The sequence below is a fragment of the Rhagoletis pomonella genome, unplaced genomic scaffold (genome assembly GCF_013731165.1).
Source record: "Rhagoletis pomonella isolate Grant_MI unplaced genomic scaffold, Rhpom_1.0 Rhpom_scaffold_00007, whole genome shotgun sequence".
Lineage (NCBI taxonomy): Eukaryota > Metazoa > Arthropoda > Insecta > Diptera > Tephritidae > Rhagoletis > Rhagoletis pomonella.
In genome coordinates this window covers 8141400-8147727 of record NW_023458561.1, presented here as the reverse complement: position 1 = coordinate 8147727, position 6328 = coordinate 8141400, and positions in this window count along the sequence as shown.

Here is a 6328-nt window from a genome sequence, read left to right as displayed (position 1 = left end):
CAACCAACCGCCGCTAAAGAAGTTTCACTTCAAAAATGCTTCTTGTCAAATGAACACAGTTGACAGAAGTTTAAGCGCCTACCACACGTTCATTATTCGAACGCAAACGCGAACGTATACATTTCAACATGTTTTGTTAACGTTCGCGTACGAAAAGAAGAAAACAAATCGGGTTCGCCTATGTTATGTAGAAAAAATTCTCGCTGTTGTTCGTATTCGTATGTACTATGCAACTTATAGCTGCATTTGTGAAGGCACGATGTTGAATCATTAGTACCTAAACAAACTTTAAGCGTGTAGGGGTGCCTTATTAATGCATATTTCACCACTGGTGTATTAAACATACCAACCAGTGTTACCACTCGACAATATTTTTAGGAACAAAAAATCCTACCAAATCAATTTCCAAACTACCAATTTATTTTAATCATCAGATATTGATATTTTATTTCGTTTCTGATTTTACTTTATGTAAAAGTATGTATCTTTGAGATTAATTCAATTTATATCAATTATTTTATGTCTAAAATGTAAAAAAATACAATCGATATAAACATTTTATATTTGATAACAAAAAAAAATGTATTAGTGTGCTCGCGCAATTTTATTTTTATTTATTTGTTTTCTTTTAACCATGATGCAATAAAATTACGGAATGTCAGCAACATAATCTTAATATTTCGGAACGAGTTTTAGGCCATTTTTAGCACGCTTTCAGTACGCTGTTCTACTTTCTCATTACCATTGTATTACCGCCATTCGAGAAAATTTATTTAAAATTTTTACAAATGTTGTAATAAACGAATACTATGCAACAACAGTTCAATGCATTTTTGAAGTTTCGAATAGGATTTATTTTTTATTATAATTTAAAAATTTCGATAGGATTGCAAAACATCTTTGGAATCGGAAATCCAAATCGATGTGAAATCAATTTCGAACGAAACCAGAACAGCCCTGAATTTTTTTGCCAAACGAAGCAAAATGAAACTACCAATTTATCAAAACGGCAACACTGATAGCAGCTCTACTTGTAGTATGTATAATAAGCTCATATTAAAACAGGCAGTGTATTATGTACACACACACTAGCTTTGTTCCTTTACTTTTCTAGCAGATCATTATCAGGAAGAAGAATGGGAAGAATTACAGAATTACACTCACAGCGAGTGAAATATAGAAAAAGTTAAGAAACGCAAACTAGCAGAAACTAGCAAGTAAACACCTGACCTGCTTTTGACAACTGAACATATGTATTTGCTGCGAAATTTAATTAAAAATTGTTCACAAATTCTCACGTTTTGCCACACTTTATCAAATTTAATAAATCGCTCATTTTTATAAAAAAATACCAAAATATGTAAAAGAAGCAAATCAAAGTAGCAGTGCCTAACCTCTCTTATGTTGGGGAAACAGCTGAATTTTTCACCGCATAACGTGAAAATTATGTGTTTCTTGTAATTTGTTTTTGTAATTTTTTAATTATATTCGGCTAACACTACCTTGTGTAAATGCGCCTATCTGTAAAGAAACAAAGCTACTGTGTGGTGTATTCAATATTCATTTTTTGGTGAATTCTGCGATAAGTACAAGAAGGCGAGAGTGTGTTTTGCACCATCAGTATCAGGGCGATTTTAATAAGGTGGTGTTACCGGCGAATCTGAATTTTTCGCCGTGGAGGACATTACATCAAAATTACGTGTTTGTTGTAGACTGCAACTTGTAGTTCATACTAATGACAGTATGAATATCTGCGCATAATTTGTTAGTGTAATTTTTTACTTATATACGGCTAACACCACCTTATTAAATTCGCCTTGATCAGTATTGTGCAGATTTAATTGCCAGCCTTGTTCGCCGCACACATTATGCTTGCTTCACTTAACTACATACATACAAACACATTGCTGAAACTGATTTTTTTTAATTCAAAGTCAAACCATCTAAAGTGACTTAAGCTACTTTAATTGAACGGCACAGATATAATGACGAAAGTTTAGTGTGTCGAATCGGTATCGGGTACCGAAAAGGAAGTATTGGGTACCGAAATTTTTTTCAAGTATTGGGTACCGAGAATTCAGCACATCACTACTCAGAATGTCGCCTCAATAATTTTAATGACATTTGTTAACGTGGAGCTATTTGTGAACCAAATGAAAAAAGTAGTGCATTTTAGGAGCTGGTGTAGTTTTCCTAATCTCAACGAATTAATAGTACCAAAACGTTAAAGGTAGAATTTTGATTTGAAAGAAATACTGGTGGAATAACAAATACCCCAAAATGTAATTTTTTTATTCAATCTAATCAGATTTGTACCAAAATCCATAAATTTACACCAATTTATACACCAGTGTGCTACTTGTACCTATGTATATGATGTTATGATTGTCCCTAAGTTAACTCAGCTTTTAACAGTTGAACTTTTTTAAGTTGATTTGCATATTAAAGACCAGTAAATTTAAAATTACACCATCGTAATCCTTGTTTAATGCTCTATAAAAAACATGTTCCAAAAAGTGGGAGTTTTTCTAGAACTATTTTTAAAATATTTTTTTTTATGACAAGGTGGTTAATTTTATGAGAGTCAACAATGAAGTCTCTACGATGAATAGAACCCGAGACAATTTGAAGAAGTACATGATTATTTAGTCAGAATCACGAAAAACCCCAAAACTGGACAAATCATATATCCGAAGAAAAAAGGAAAAATGTGAATCCAATCGAAATTCTGAAACCAAACTTGGTGTCCGATATGAAAAAGAATGGCTCATATATACATATGTTATATATATTATAGCATAGAATAATAGTAGTGTTAGAATTGTAATATATTATTTGATTATTTGTAGGGTTGCATTTTATAATTCTTTTTGCCATTATAGTGACTGAATTTTATTTTATTTTAATTTGGTCGTAAATTAAATTATATCCCGGGCTCCTGAGGACTTGATCCCGGGATTTCGGGACTCCAAAAAGGGCTCGGGACTCCCGGTATTTGGAATCAAGAATCCCGGTACTACATGCCTTAGTGGCTACCCTGCGGGAGTACTGAATTATTATAAATGACGTCAGAAATAGTATTTTTAAACATTACCCTTTGTGATCTATCATATAGGTGTGAAGAGATCCAACGTAGAAAATTAAGTTGAATACCAAGAAGATCATGTTTATAGATGAGCAACGTGTGCCATACTTCGTCAAATGCTTTACAGAAGTCGGTATATCAAACATCCACATTTTTGTTTTCACTATAAAATAATTTAGGAATTGCAGAGAGCTTAGCTATGCCCCGATAGTTCTCCACCGAGGACCTGCTGCAAGATTGTTAAATTTACAGTTTTACAAGATTACACATTCGCCGCGTTGAAAAAAATTTACCACGAAATTCGTAGATTTTTGGTTAATTTCACACAATTTTTTTCTGAGTGTAGATATATTGCATCAATTTATTGTTCTACATAGGTTCAGAAATGACCAAAAACGCATTTTTCGGCACCTTTAAATCTAAGTTTCTCACAAACTAGAGCCAATCCAAAATCTTTATTGTCGGTGGGAAAAATCCTATAACATTATATTTTACTCAACATAATTTGGTTGGGCAGTGTTATCATTGATTTTTTTTTATACCCGAGCGCACTTGTGCACAAGGGTACATTAATTTTGTTCACATAACGGTTGTTTGTAACAGCTAAAACGAATCGGGATAGATATAGACAAATGTATACATATATGCTCAGAATGAATAGAGAAATCGATTAAGCCATGTCTGTCTGTCCGTCCGTCTGTCCGTCTGTCCGTCCGTCCGTGTACACGATAACTCGAGCAAAAATTGAGATATCTCAACGAAATTTGGTATGTAGGTTTCTGCTAATCCAAGGTAGGTTGGTATTGAAAATGGGCGAAATCGGACAGTAACCACGCCCACTTCCCATATAACGGTAATTTCCAGAAATACGAAAACTGCGATATTTTAGTAACTACTGAGGATTGTTCACTCAAAATTGATATTTGTAATAATTTTCAGACGAAAAATAAGAATATTATAAATTTTTGGAAAATGGGCGTAGCCACGCCCACTTATGATAACATGTGTATATCTTGGTAACTGCTGCACCAATTTCTTCCAAACTTGGCACGGTTTTTGGCCTTGATACGGCATACTACATGGCCGAAAATTTAAAAAATCGGATAATAATCACGTCAACATCCCATATAACGGTAATTTAGAGAAATACAAAATCTTCGATAAATCAGTAAATATTAAAGCTAATTTATTCAAAATTGATGCTTGATACGTTTATGGTAAAATTTTGGAAAATGGGCGTGGCACCGCCCACTTATGGTCACATATATGAATATCGGTAACCGTTCTACCAATTTGTACCAAACTCGGTATTTTTATTGTGCTGGCCAAATAAAAGCAAAACGTTGAAAATTATTGAAATCGGACTAAAATTACGGGCGCTTTTTATATAACGGTAAATTTCAGAAATGCTTGAAACTTCAATAATTCGAAATTTAAGGACGCTAATTTACTCAAAATTGATACACCCCGGCTTACCATCTAGCGGTAGTTTTCGGAAAGAAGTAGCTACATCCTAATAAAAGAAATAAGTCCCAAAATTTTCAGGTAATAACTTTAGTTGGTTGCGTCGGAAAGTCAATAATAAATATTATTTTTAGCGAAAAAATAAAAATCATAAAGTATTGATTAAATCCTGATTTAAATTATTTTACTCATAATGATTACCGTGCCTGTTTTTCAATATAAATTATGTTTTTATGATTTACTTTAAACCTAAAAAGTCCTGAAAAATGCCGGTCCTCCACGCGAGAATCTGAAGTTTGCTACTCTTCGACGCGAATAATGAAATGGTCTAGTCTTGTGACCAGTGTTGCCAGAACTTTTTGGACGAACCGGCTAAATTGGCAAATAAAACCGGCTAAAAACGGCTAAAATGTTTCAACTAAATTTCACATGTTTTATTTAAACAAATCACGAGTAAAAATACTATTTCTTGGAGAGAAGTTACAAATTCGTGCCGGAAAAAATTTGGCCAGCAAGAATTTGCAGTTAGGAAAAACATATCGTCGTTTAAAGTGCAAAACCGCGTATCAACAAAATGCAAAACTGCGTATCAGCAAAATTCAAAACCGCGTATATGAAGTTGTAGAAATTATTTTCTAGAGCGTAAAAACACTCATCTTTCAAAATGGTTCTCTTTTTTTTAAAGCAATCACATTTCTGGATAAGGATTGAGCCAAGAGCTTGTGTGAGCAAATCCAATTTTTGGCAACCAATGTCAGTTACGCGGTTTTGCAGAATGACGATATGCGGTTTTGTACTTTAAACGACTATATGTTTGAGGCACATGGTTGGATTTTTTGTCGACGATAATTTGAATAAACAAGTTCATTAAATTTAAAAATTACAAACTGGAGCGATTTTAAAATGCAAAATGTAAGTTAATACTTGTTTACTTAATTAATTTAGTTAATTCCAATGATTTGAAAGGTACTCGGCAAAAAAAACTGTATTCTTAATCGGAATGCAATCTCAACCAGAGTCGATATAGTAGACCCGACAAAGAAATTGAAACGTATGTTGAAGAAAGTCGGACTGACAAGATATATACACGTAGATCCTGTTTTTTGCCCTTCTGAAAGAATTTTAAAAATTCTATACAAATTTCTTTTGTTTGAAATGCTACTATGGACACTAGCTAGCAGAAAAACTTGCAAATTGGCGTTCGTACAGAAAATTGCAAGTTTCTCTACGTAAGAGAGAATTTGGGAGCATTTTTTCTTACTATCGGATATTTTGAGTGATAATTCTCGCTGGATTTTCGACGAACAAACCTATTGTCTTCCCTACAAAGCCTTTTCAGACTGACCGATTCTCAATACACTCAAATAGAAACTAATACACAAAAAAAAGCTGTTAAAATTTCCCTTCAATTTTAACCCTCATCCTGTACTTTGGGCAAATTTTGCCCAGTCGTATATTTAAGGTCGGTTATTTCGAGTGTTTTCCATAATATCAATGTGAAACTTTTTAACAATAATTTATTTGCCGATATATAGCTGTATTGCGAAAATAAAAATTGTACGCTACCTAGGGCAACCTCTACAAAAAAAATAACTAATCCTGTATTTTGGGTAAATTTTGCCCAATGTAATTCGTAATGATTTTGTGCATACAAACCAGCAAGAGCCGCATAAAACGATCGTGTTTTTCCGAAATTCCAAGATAAAATCTGACATTGGTTTTTTCGATTTCCAGTTCGGGAAATTCCGCCTAAAATTTTAATGAGTAGTGTATAACAGA